General features: G+C 34.9%; 1 long non-coding RNA gene across 1 annotated transcript; it reads left to right on the top strand.

Moving 5' to 3' along the window:
* The first annotated feature begins 9805 nt into the window (after nucleotides 1–9805).
* On the top strand, nucleotides 9806–11944 carry LOC114195667. The gene is made up of 4 exons (XR_003606523.1): nucleotides 9806–10748; nucleotides 10834–10921; nucleotides 10989–11390; nucleotides 11470–11944. It is a non-coding gene; the product is annotated as an uncharacterized LOC114195667 (long non-coding RNA).
* The last annotated feature ends 905 nt before the right edge of the window (nucleotides 11945–12849 follow it).

The raw sequence follows: 12849 nt of genomic DNA, 5'->3' as shown, positions 1-12849 counted from the left end.
TTGTGCAACATTTTCCCAAATATCATCATCTAAAATGATGTCGATACCTTTCACTTTTGTGAACCCAACTCCATCTCTGAATTTGTAGTTGAAATAAAAGGCTCGAACCAAATCTGGATAGTAAGTGCCTTGCATCTCTGTGAAGAATTTCACACCTTGTTCAGCCAGAAAGTTTTGAATGGTGAAATGGCGATTTACAAACCATTGAGACTGGATGAATTTGGGAGTGATGAGGGGTTTGTCTTTCCATAGTGTGATGAATTCAGAATGTCTTTCTTCATCCGAAATCCATCCTTCAGTGGAGGCTGTTCTTGGTGCAGTTGAGGGATGAGAGGCACGAGATGCAGTCCTTCTGCGTGTAGGAATTTTTCTACGAGAGGATTCAGCCATGGTTTAGGTAAAAGAGAGGGAAGCCTGTGAGAGTTTTGTGAGAGAATGAGAAAAGGAGAAGGTCTTAAGTGTTGATGGAGAGAAAAGAGTGTTCTGGTGACAAAAATAGCTAATATTTATAGAGAGAAGACTCCAACGGCCATATACACGCGATTTGATGAAAATCTAGCCGTTGCAACGGCTAGTTTTTGAAATTTGTTGGTCCAACGATGTGTAATAATCAATTATTCTAAGATGATAATCGATTATTGGTTCATAAACTAGGCAAGATATGAAGTCTGACGAGCTGATAATCGATTATCCTAAGTGATAATCGATTATTCCAGTGAGTTTTGATTTTTGGCTCAGAATTAAGGATAATCGATTATGGCCCTGAATAATCGATTATTACAAAATGTTTTTGAATTTTAAGGAAGAGTTTTTAAGGATATTCGATTATTACCCAAAATAATCGATTATTCCAGTATGTTTTGGGATTTTTGAAGAGAGTCTGATAATCGATTATTGACACTTGTAATCGATTATTTACGCTATTTTTCGGATTTTTTTTAAGGATTGTGAGTTTTTAGCATTTTAAGAGATCTCTAATATGCCTAAGTCTCTTCTTAGTTCATAAAATCTATCTTTAGCTAAAGGTTTTGTAAAGATATCAGCTAATTGATGCTTTGTATTTACATATTCTATTTCACAATTTCCTTTATTAATGTGATCTCTTAGGAAATGATGTCTTATTTCAATATGCTTTGTCCTAGAGTGCATTATGGGATTTTTGGTTAAATTAATAGCACTAGTATTATCACATTTCAGAGGTATGTGATTTAAAAAGATATTATAGTCTTCTAGTTGTTGTTTCATCCAAAGAATTTGAGCACAACAATTTCCAGCTGCTATGTATTCAGCCTCTGTAGTTGACAAAGCCACACAAGCTTGTTTCTTTGAGTGCCAAGAGACTAATGAACTACCTAAGAGGTGACAAGTACCACTGGTACTTTTTCTATCTATTTTACAACCACCATAATCAGCATCTGAATAGCCTATCAAATTAGGAGACGCTCTTGAAGGATACCATAGTCCAAAACATGCAGTACCTTTTAAGTATTTTAAAATTCTTTTTACTGTAGTAAGATGTGATTCTTTTGGATTGGCTTGAAAACGAGCACACACACATACAAATTGCATAATGTCAGGCCTACTAGCAGTAAGATACAACAAAGAACCTATCATGCCTCTAAACATAGTTTGATTTACCTCTATTCCTGATTCATCTTTATCTAAGTAGCAGGAGGTTCCCATAGGAGTACTTACTTCCTTAGCAGTATCCATTCCAAATTTCTTAAGTACTTCTTTGCAGTACTTAGATTGAGAAATGAAAGTTCCATTTTCCATTTGCTTAATTTGAAGACCCAAAAAGAATGTCAACTCTCCCATCATTGACATTTCAAACTCTCCCTGCATTATGCTTGCAAAGCCTTTACATAGTGAACTATCAGTAGACCCAAATATTATGTCATCTACATAAATCTGAACTAGCAAAATATGTTTTTTTACTCTTTTGATAAACAGAGTTAAATCAATTTTACCTCTTTCAAAATCATTTTCTAACAAAAATGTACTTAATCGTTCATACCAAGATCTAGGTGCTTGTTTTAATCCATACATTGCTTTCTTTAATTTATAAATGTGATTAAGAAACTTATAGTCTTCAAAGCCAGGTGGTTGTTCAATATACACATTTTCTTTTATAAATCCATTTAAAAAAGCACTTTTGACATCCATATGATATAGTTTGAATTTCATAAGAGAAGCATAGGCAAGAAGTAAGCGTATAGCTTCTAACCTGGCAACTGGAGCATAAGTCTCATCATAGTCTATACCTTCTTCTTGTTTGTATCCCTTTGCTACAAGTCTGGCTTTGTTTTTAGTGATGTTTCCATCCTCATCCAGCTTGTTTCTGAACACCCATTTTGTTCCTATTACTTGGTGTGAATCATCCCTAAGAATGAGTTCCCAAACTTCATTCCTTTCAAATTGATTCAGCTCTTCTTGCATTGCTATGCACCATTGATCATCTTGAAGAGCTTCGTCTACACTTTTGGGTTCTATCTGTGAAACAAAGGCAACAGTCATACAGAAATTTGATATATTTCTAGTAACAACTCCCTTTGATATATCTCCAACGACATTTTCTAGAGATAATCCTCTAGGTGATTTCCAGCTTTTGGCAAGATCTTCAGGTTCAGTCAGTGGATTCTCATTTAGATACAACTCATCAAGGGCTTCTTTGAAATATTCTTCATCACCTGCATTTGTTTTATTTGACTCAAGAGGGTTCTCCTCAAGGTCCACAATTTCATCAAAAACAACATGCACAGATTCTTCCATATTCAAGGTTCTTCTATTAAAAATCCTATAGGCTTTACTAGTTAATGAATAACCTAAGAAAATAGCTTCATCAGCTTTAGAATCAAATTTACCCAAATTTTCTTTTCCGTTATTCAGAACAAAGCATTTGCATCCAAATATTTTTAAATGTGATACATTAGGCTTTCTTCCTTTAAACAATTCATAGGGGGTAACCTTTAAAATTGGTCTAATGAGCATTCTATTTAATACATAACAAGCAGTGCTCACAGCATCAGCCCAAAAATATTTAGGCACATCATATTCGTTCAACATGGTGCGAGCTAATTCTTCTAAAGATCTATTTTTCCTTTCTACAACTCCATTTTGTTGAGGAGTTCTAGGTGCAGAAAAATTATGCATAATTCCGTTTTCTTCACAAAAATTTTCAAATAATTCATTTTGAAATTCTCCACCATGGTCGCTTCTTAAAACTTTAATTTTCAAATCTTTTTCATTTTGAACAGCTTTTGCAAATTTTTTAAAAGCTTTGAATGCCTCACTTTTTAGTGTGAGAAAGAAAGTCCATGTATATCGTGAGTAATCATCAACAATAACAAGAGCATAATAATTCCCTCCAAAGCTTTTTGTCCTTGAAGGGCCAAATAAATCCATATGCAAAAGTTCTAAAGGTTTTGATGTAGAAATTACATTTTTTGAATGAAATGAAGATTTTACTTGTTTTCCTTTTTGACATGCATCACATAGTCTATCTTTTTCAAACTTTATTTTTGGTAATCCAATTACTAATTCTTTGGAAATTAGTTTGTTTAATTGTTGCATGTTAATATGAGCAGCTCGTTTATGCCATAACCAAGGATTTTCTTCTTTAACAACCAAACAAGTTATATCACTAGATGATGCAGTATCAAGATCAATTAAGTAAATATTATTGTGTCTCATACCTTTTAAGGCTACTTCTTTGGAGTCCTTTTGATGAATAGTGAAGTAGTCACTCTCAAATATTACTTTGAGTCCTTTATCACAGAATTGGCTTATACTGAGAAGATTGTGTTTTAGTCCTTCCACATACAGTACATCCTTGATCTCCAAAGTATTTCCTCCACCTACATCACCCGTTCCAAGTATTTTTCCTTTGTTGTTATCCCCATAAGTGACAAATCCTTGTTCCTTCTTTTTAAAGTTCTTAAACTTCTTTTTATCTCCAGTCATGTGTCTTGAACAACCACTGTCAAGATATCACATTGATCTTCTGGATTTAGAAGTCATCTCACTATCAGAATCATCATGATTGGCCATCAGACATAGATTTGCTTCTTCAATTTCAGAATCGCTAGAATTTGATGAACTTGAGGCATTGTCTTCCCAAGCTATATATGCTTTCTTTTTGAAGAATTTTCTACCCTTCTTTTCTTCACTTTTCTTTGAATTTGGGCAGTCAGCTTTGACGTGTCCAGATTCTCCACATCCATAGCATTTGAAATTTGAGGATGATCCTTGATTATCCTTCTTGTTGCTCTTGAATTGATTTTTACCTTTGGCCTTCATGAATTTTGTAAACTTCTTAATCATGAGACTAAGATTTTCATCATCATCTGAATCTTCTTCTTCCTTTTGTCTTTTGCCTTTAACCACTTCGGTTTTAAAAGCTATGTTCTTCTTTCTTCCAATATCTTCTTCATCATTTAATCTGCCCAATTCAAGCTCATGTTCTCTCAACTTTCCAAACAAAGCTGCCATCGTCATTGTAGCAAGGTTTTGTGACTCCGTGATGGCTGTCACCTTTGGCTGCCAAGTCCTGTTCAAGGATTTAAGAACTTTTATATTTAATTCATCAGTGTCAAAAGTTTTACCTAGACCTTTGAGATGATTGACGATATGTGTGAATCGTTTCTGCACATCGTATATAGTTTCTCCTTGCTGCATCCGAAACATTTTGTATTCTTGGATCAAGGAGTTCTTGCGTGCTCTTTTTACATCGTCTGTTCTTTCATGGGTTACACGCAATATTTCCCACATTTCTTGTGCACTGGTGCATACTGAGATCCTGTAAAACTCATCTAGGGTTAAGGCAGATGAAATTATATTTCTAGCTTTTACATCATATTGGGCTCTTCTATTTTCGTCTGCTGTCCATTGCGAGAATGGCTTTGGTTCCTGCACATCATTTACAATATTAACAGGAACAAATGGACCATTTAAAACATCATCCCAAATACCCCTATCAACAGATTCCAGAAAAATTTGCATCCTAACTTTCCAGAAAGGATAATTTTCACTAGTAAATAGAGGAGGTCTGTTGATAGATGCGCCCTTGGCAAAGGTTTGATTTTGTCCAACCATTTTCGAAAATTTTGAATAACTATCAAAGCAAGCTTTGATACCAATTGTTGTTATCGTGCAGCGGAATGTTTGAGCGTGCGGACAAAAACCAAGAGGGGGGTGAATTGATTTTAAGTAATAAAATTAATTCTTTAAAAAATTTTCAAAGTTTATCAAATAAATCAATAATTAATTTCTTTGAACACAATAATAGATGAAATAAGGAGATAGAGAAGAAGATTGAATACAAGTATTTATACTGGTTCGGATCAAAAGACCCTACGTCCAGTTGTTAATCTCACAAAAATGAGATTAACCAAATCACTAATAAGTAACAGATTTACAATCAGATATTAAGAGTATAAGGAAAGAAAACACCTCTCTTGAATCACACAAGAGATGAACATCTTTCTCTGAATCACACAGAGAACCTTGACCTTAGCTTTCCTAGCAACAACAGCAGCACTCAATCTCCTAGAACACCTCTCAGAAAAAGTTATCGCTCTACCCAAACTAGGTTTTTCAAAGCTTCTATTGAGAATACTCAGAGAACTCTTTTGCAGTCACAACACTAGTACTCTAGTTTCTCAAAAAGGTAATTGAGAAGTAACTCTGAGGTTCCTTAAATAGGGGTTCCAGAAATTAGGTCAAAAAGCTGAACAGTCGCGCCCAACAAACCAGGATAATCGATTATCACTAGTGATAATCGATTATTCCAGTGTGGTTTATGGAAAACAAATTTTTGAGCAGATAATCGATTATCAGAAGTAATAATCGATTATTCCAGTGCTTTCTTGAAAAAAAATTTTCAGCTCAGGATAATCGATTATTCTAAGTGATAATCGATTATCATTTTGATATTTCGAGAAATACTAGAATTTTCTTGTACAATACTGCTTCTAACTTAATCTAATTACATTTTACAAGATAGCTTTAAACATAATAACATGTAGTCTTCATATTATCTTCCAAATGGCTTTCAGGCTTCTTTTATCATCATCAAAAATCTTGCTTCAGCATTTAGACTTGTATTGCTTTTGCCAACAACTTGTTGGTTTTCCTTCACATTGACAAAAAAAAAAAAACCGCTTTCCAGCCAGAGGCATCTTTGCAGCACATTGATTATAAGCACTTCCAAATACAAAATAAGCGGCTTTTTTGTATTTTAGGGTCCCTTTGACCAGAAAATTGTAAAATGGGGTCCGTTGATTTTTTTTATAAAATTGGGTCAAGTCGTTATGGGAGAGGACGACTTCCGGGGTGAAGTCGTCCTCCCCCAGGCCGATTTCGCTTTTTTTTTCTTTCTAAAAATAATGTCGTTGCGTCAAGTAACGACTTCTATTTAATAAAAAAGTGAAGTCGTCCTGTAACATGACGACTTCACTTTTCATTTTTTTTTAACTTTTCAGTTTTTCAGTTTTAACTATTTGTTATTTTTTTTCCTTATTTTATTTTTTAAATATTTATGATTTTTTTTCTTTTTTTTAATTTAATGATTTTGCTTATTTTTTATTTTTCAGTTTTGATTAACTTTTTTATAATTTTTCAGTTTTCGTTATTTGTCTTTTTTTTTAAAACTTATCAGTTATCAATATTTTTTGAATTTTTATTTTTTTTCAAATTTTGTTAGATATAAAAATTATATCGATTGTATTTGTAATTATTTTTATTCCTACAATAAATTAACTTAATAAAATAGATTAGATAATATAAAATTACATAATAAAAATAAACTAAAATTGGATAAAACAATAAATTATTGACGACAAGACAATTTCCTCTATCATGTCCTTCATTCCTACAGTATGAACATTTACTTCGTCTGTTGGGATTTGGTTGATCCATTTCATTATGGATTCTATTAGTTGGTGGTCTTCCCCATATCCTGCGGCGCATGTTTGGATCTGGAATGAAATTTGGTCTGGTGTATGTGGACCAATATTCTTTATTCTTAACCGGATGAAATTGTATTTCATATGCTTTGTTGATGTTGTAGAGGCTATAAACCGGATGGATATATAAGGTTAAATTTACATGGGAGAAAGAGCACACAACTATTACGTGATGACAAGGCAGTCGAAGAGCTTGAAAGTGACCACAATCACACCACCAATCATTTAATCTAACCGTAAAAGACACTGGTAGGCAGTGATCATGTGGAGAAAATATCTCTTGAACTTCAAATTCATTATTGTCTCTTGAGTATCGACGAACTTGACACATTCCCGCTTGTTGTTGATTTTTTCTAATAATAGCATTAATTTCTTTGGGATACTGGTGGTCTGCTCGTAACATGGAGTCTGCCTTAACCCCTCTCTCAACAAACCATGTTGTGGTGGTAATGAACGAGCTCTTTTTAAAACAGAATTCATACATTCTGCTAGATTTGTTGTCATGTGTCTGAATCTACTACCCCCATCGTAGGCCTGAGTCCACTTTTGTAGTCGTATCCTATCAATCCAAGTTGCCACTTCGGGTGAATGGGATTTCAATGACGCCAATTTTGTATCCAATAAGGGTTGTTTGACTTCGTAAGCTGTTAAAATGCAATTATATTAGTTAGTTTAATTTATGAATACCATTTTCGATGAAGAGATAATATGGTGAATGAAAAAAAAATTATTACCCATATTCTTTAACCGGCTTTTCAACTCGTGATTCTTGAACTTTTTGTTGAAGTTTGAAGCAATATGGCGTATGCAATATACTGATTGCAGACCATTTGCTTCCCATTCCACTTCTTCAGATTGTAGTGCTGCCAATATGCCTTTCCCCCTGTCTGTTATCAAACAGAGGTTTGATTGTGGTGTCATGTACTCCCTTAGGAGTTGAAAAAACCAAATTAAGGCCTCCTTTGTTTCTCCTTCCACTATCGCGAAGGACAAAGGGAATATATTACGTGACCCATCTTGAGCGAGCGCTGATAGCAATGTCCCTTAATATCTATCTGTGAGGAATGTCCCATCTACTTGGACAACATGTTTGCAATAATTAAACCCTTTGATGTATGGTCCAAAAGACCAAAATACTCGTTCCATAAAATAGCAAGAAGGGTCAGGTTGACCATTGACAACTACAGGAGGTCATGTGCATTGAATTATTGTGTCGGGGTTACTTTCTTGTACAACTTGGTACCATCGTGGAAGTTCATTATAAGTGCCTTTTGTTTACCATTCCAAGCTTTGTCGTATGAAATCGAATATACGAAATGATTTTTTATTTTGGCTATCAAACTTTTGATAGGTATGGAAGGGTTTTCCTTTACAAAGTTCATGACAATAAAACCAATTTGGTTGGAATCAAGATTGACATGATCTGCAGGTTTCATGGTTGACAAACATGTGTTTGAACCGTCAATCTTCCTTATTTCCCACTTGAAACTGCGCTTGCTATAAGAAGCCCGTAAACGCCATGGGCAACCCTTTTTATAGTCGATACATTGACATATATATTTATCAAATTTGCTCTCAAGAACCGCAAATCTAAAACCATTATCAATATGGTATTGCTTTATATATGACACTGTCGACTCCTTTGTGTCGAAACACATGCCGATATTTAGTTGTTGTTCACTCGCTGGAATTGAAGTTTGAAAGGAAGTGTGACTTGAGGAGCCGCTTTGACTTGATGATCCCCAAGCCATTGTAGGGACTATGTACTGGTTTGGCAGTTGGGCCCAAGAACTAGGTTGTGAATATTGTTGAGGTTGATCCCACTATGAGTATTGACAATTATTTTGGAGCTTGTTCACCTATGGTATCCATCTCATCTTCACTAAACTCAAAAAGAATATCAGGATATTGAGTACACGGATCAACCATTGTATGAAAATTTCACTAAAAGAGAAATAATATAAATTATGGCTGAAAAAGTGTTGTGCACGGATAGCTTTGCTCACATAAGTATACATTTAAAATGGGTATGCATCAGAAACCCTAATTTACTAAAACCTTAATTAATGCCAACTACTTCCTCATTTAATTTAATGAAACCGTAATTAATGTCAACGACTTCCTCATTTAATTTACTGAAACCATAATTAATGCCAACGACTTCCTCATTTAATTTACTGAAGTCGTCATCAATGAGAATGTGTGCTTTAAATTTGTCTGAAGAACCCATATTAAATGAACTGAAATCGGATAGCTTTGCTTCAATGAAGCCGCTGACCATGACCACGACTTTAATTATCACATTAATGGGAAATCGGTCCAGCAGAGGACGATTTTGGTTTCATTTAATAGAAATCGGTCCTGGCACCCACGATTTCATTAAACAGAAATCGGTGCTATTGCACTCGGTTTTGCAAAGAAACTGTTGCTGGTGCGCACAATTTTGCCTGGAAACTGGTACCTCTGATCACGGTTTCTCTCTCCTCAGTCGTTGATTCACGTTCATGGGACGTGGCTCATTCACGGGTTTGCTTCCAACTGTGCACTGCAGAGATTCCTTCCTGTTCAATTTGCATGCAATGGTCTACTAAGCGGTAACTTTTCAGCAATTATTTAGATGCTTTCAGAACCTCATTCATTGTTAATTTGAATGCAGGGTACAATAATTTAGGGTAGGGAGTGCAACTGGAAACCAACCAATGCAGTAATATATTTCATGCATTGGCTCATTCCATACATACTTTGCTCTCACTTTCTTTGGGTTACCTCGTTACAATTTGCTCTCATTTTCCAGAAACACTTCTTCACCAACTTCATTACTACTATTTTCAAGGTTTACATTTTTTTTAACTTTTAATTTGCAAATCACATTTTAGTCAATAGTTATGATGTTTATAATTAATATTTTCATCTTACTCTAATTTCTTTTCACCCACTTTTTTTATGCATGGCTAACAACCGACACCTTCCCTCGGATATGTCACTACTCCGCCTTCAACATGAAGATATTACGAAGGACTTATGGGAAGGCAACGAACGAGTTCTTAGACCACGACGAGCTGGAGTCTGGATTCTAAACAACCAAGATTTAATATATCCGCGTGTCAAATATTTAATGGAACATGCTGGTCTTGGACACGCATTGTATATTCCAGACATGGATGTCAACCACATTCTAATCACTTCCTTATTAGAAAGGTGGAGGACAAAAACTCATACATTCCATTTCCCACATGGAGAGACCATTGTGACATTAGAGGGTGTGATAGTCCTCCTTGGCCTACCGATAGATGGAGATGTGGTCACCGATCCCACCATCGTGGAAGACATATTCTCGACGTTCCACGAACATCTGAGGATAATTCCATCACCGACGGTGATAAGAGGAAACTCAATTAGAGTTTCTTGGTTAAATAGTACTTTCCAACAACTCCGATAGAATGCAAACAACAATGTTATTGCTCAATATGCAATAAAGTACATACTAACATTGATTGGAAGCATTTTAATGCCAGACACGTCTGTTGCAAGGGTACATGTGATGTATCTACTCAAGCTAGCTGACTTGAATGTAGTCAGCAATTATAGTTAGGGGTCTGCAGTTTTGGCCTATTTATATCGTGGCCTAGATCATGGCATTCACCTAAGGCAAGAAAATATTGGTGGATGCATGATTTTGTTACAATGTTGGGCTTGGGAGAGGATCACTTTTATAGCTCCACAACTTGACCCTTTAAGTGATGAGGAAGTGGCTGCATGTGATGGTTTCCCCGTATGCAGAAGGTAAAAACTAACTTTCTGCCAATTATTTGTTTTTTGTTCTGCTTGCCTTGTAATTTAACTTACTTCAAATTCATACACTTTTTAGGTGGATGAACCAAGTAGATCAGAGAAATGCTGGTTCTTTATCAATTAGTGAATTTCGTTTGAAATTTGATCAAATTCGTACAAGATAGGTAATAATTAAGTTCAGTAAAATTTATTTTTCTAAATTTGAAACTAATGTCTACAAATTTTTTCCAGTTCTTGTGGAGGCCTTACATTCAAAACGAAGTTCGTCGGTTGATTATGGTTGACATCCCTATAGTGGCTAGAGCAACAGTCCCTATAATTTGCTTCGCGACAGTCAAATTTCATCAAGCGGATAGGGTCATGCGTCAATTTGGTTTAAGACAAAATATCCTGCCTGACCTGATCAACCTGGATCAAGTCCACAAGGATGACTTGAGGGGGAGAAATGAAAGAGATTGGGTGACACATCATCACCGTTGGATTGCAATTTGGAATGACCGACAAAATCGGGTCATTCAAGGTACACCATTTAGCGGAAACGACCATTTGCGTGATGAAACACCTTACATGCAATGGTATATAAACCACACTATCCGCTATATATCTCCAAATCCAGAATCTTCCGACGATGAGGTCAATTTTACTATAATGTCGTACATATCTTTATCATGCGTACTTATTCATGGGAATGACCTTGCTATTTATTTTACAGTATGATATGTCACAAGAACCATCTCAACCTGCTTCACAACCCTACACTGGTCATGTCGAGTCTTCTCCAGATTTTATACATCATCCCCAAAAAATTTTTGGGCACTCGTCTATGGGTCACGGTCAAATGTTTGGACATTCATACCTCAGTTTGGCAACCCATCAAACACCCAATTCCAACATGTCCCTTCCTCGTACGATTTCTTCCCGCATCAGTCAGGTTATGGTGCTGGTCCATCACAGATGTTTGGCACTTCAACCATGACACCACCATCCGCCTATTGTCTAGGATCTTCGTCATCAATGTCATTCTATCCTTTGCCAATGCCTTCTCAAACTCCCCAAACAACGGTTCACCATCCCCAATTTTCTCAAAGTCATCAACTTGAAGATGATGATCATGATGAACCACACCAAGAACAACTACCAACACGACCAACCAGACCCATCAGACGACCTCCATGTGGAACTAGAGGACATAGATGATTTTCTACTAACTTAATTGTTGTATTTTAATTATTAATCAATGTTAAAATATATTAATGTAATGTTTATTTCTATTCTATTTTTTTTTACCGATTATTCTTCCAAACCCTAAAAAATAATCAAAATTCATTTATTATGAAAAAAAAATGGAAAAGTGAAGTCGTCATGTGTGAGGACGACTTCACTTTTTCCTTTCAAACAAATCGTTCCTCCGCATGACGACATCACCTTTTTAAAAAAAAAAAAAATAAGAAACCGGTCAGGGAGATGACGACTATTTTGGCAAATAAAAAAAATTAACGGACCCATTTATGCAAATTCGAGTTCCAATAGACCCTAAACTACAAAAAAGCCCAAAATAAGCTAATCCAACCTAGAAGAATAAAAAGATCAAACATGAGAAAGGTAGCTCAACTTAATAGGAGCTTGGAGTTGACTTTTTATTGCAGGTGTGGTTAGAAATGTTTTTTTTACATTAAAATATTAAATTTTCTAAATAAAAAAAATTTAGTTATTTTTTTAATTAATAAATATTTAAAATATTTTTATTTATGATAATAATATATAAGAAACTAATTACAACTTATGTAAATATCATTTTATTATACTTTTTTAACACCAAGGACAATTAGGTCATTCTACATTTTCTTCTATTAAATTTAATTTTTTTAGTCACATCAATCAAATATTTCACAAACTTTCACAAAAATTACTTTCAAATCCACTTCAATATCACCCCCAAATCCTTAAAAAAGGACAACATAAATATCACTTTCTAATAAATCCAAATCAATCCTCTCCATCTCCCTCAAATCATCACCCATAGAAAAAACACACCTGAGAGAGTTGAGAAAGTGAAAGCACAAAAATAGTATTGTTTGTGTAAATGTAGGAG

The sequence above is a fragment of the Vigna unguiculata genome, chromosome 8 (assembly GCF_004118075.2).
Source record: "Vigna unguiculata cultivar IT97K-499-35 chromosome 8, ASM411807v1, whole genome shotgun sequence".
Lineage (NCBI taxonomy): Eukaryota > Viridiplantae > Streptophyta > Magnoliopsida > Fabales > Fabaceae > Vigna > Vigna unguiculata.
The sequence above is the reverse complement of the archived record's forward strand: the minus strand, read 5'-3'. Positions and strand labels throughout refer to the sequence as shown.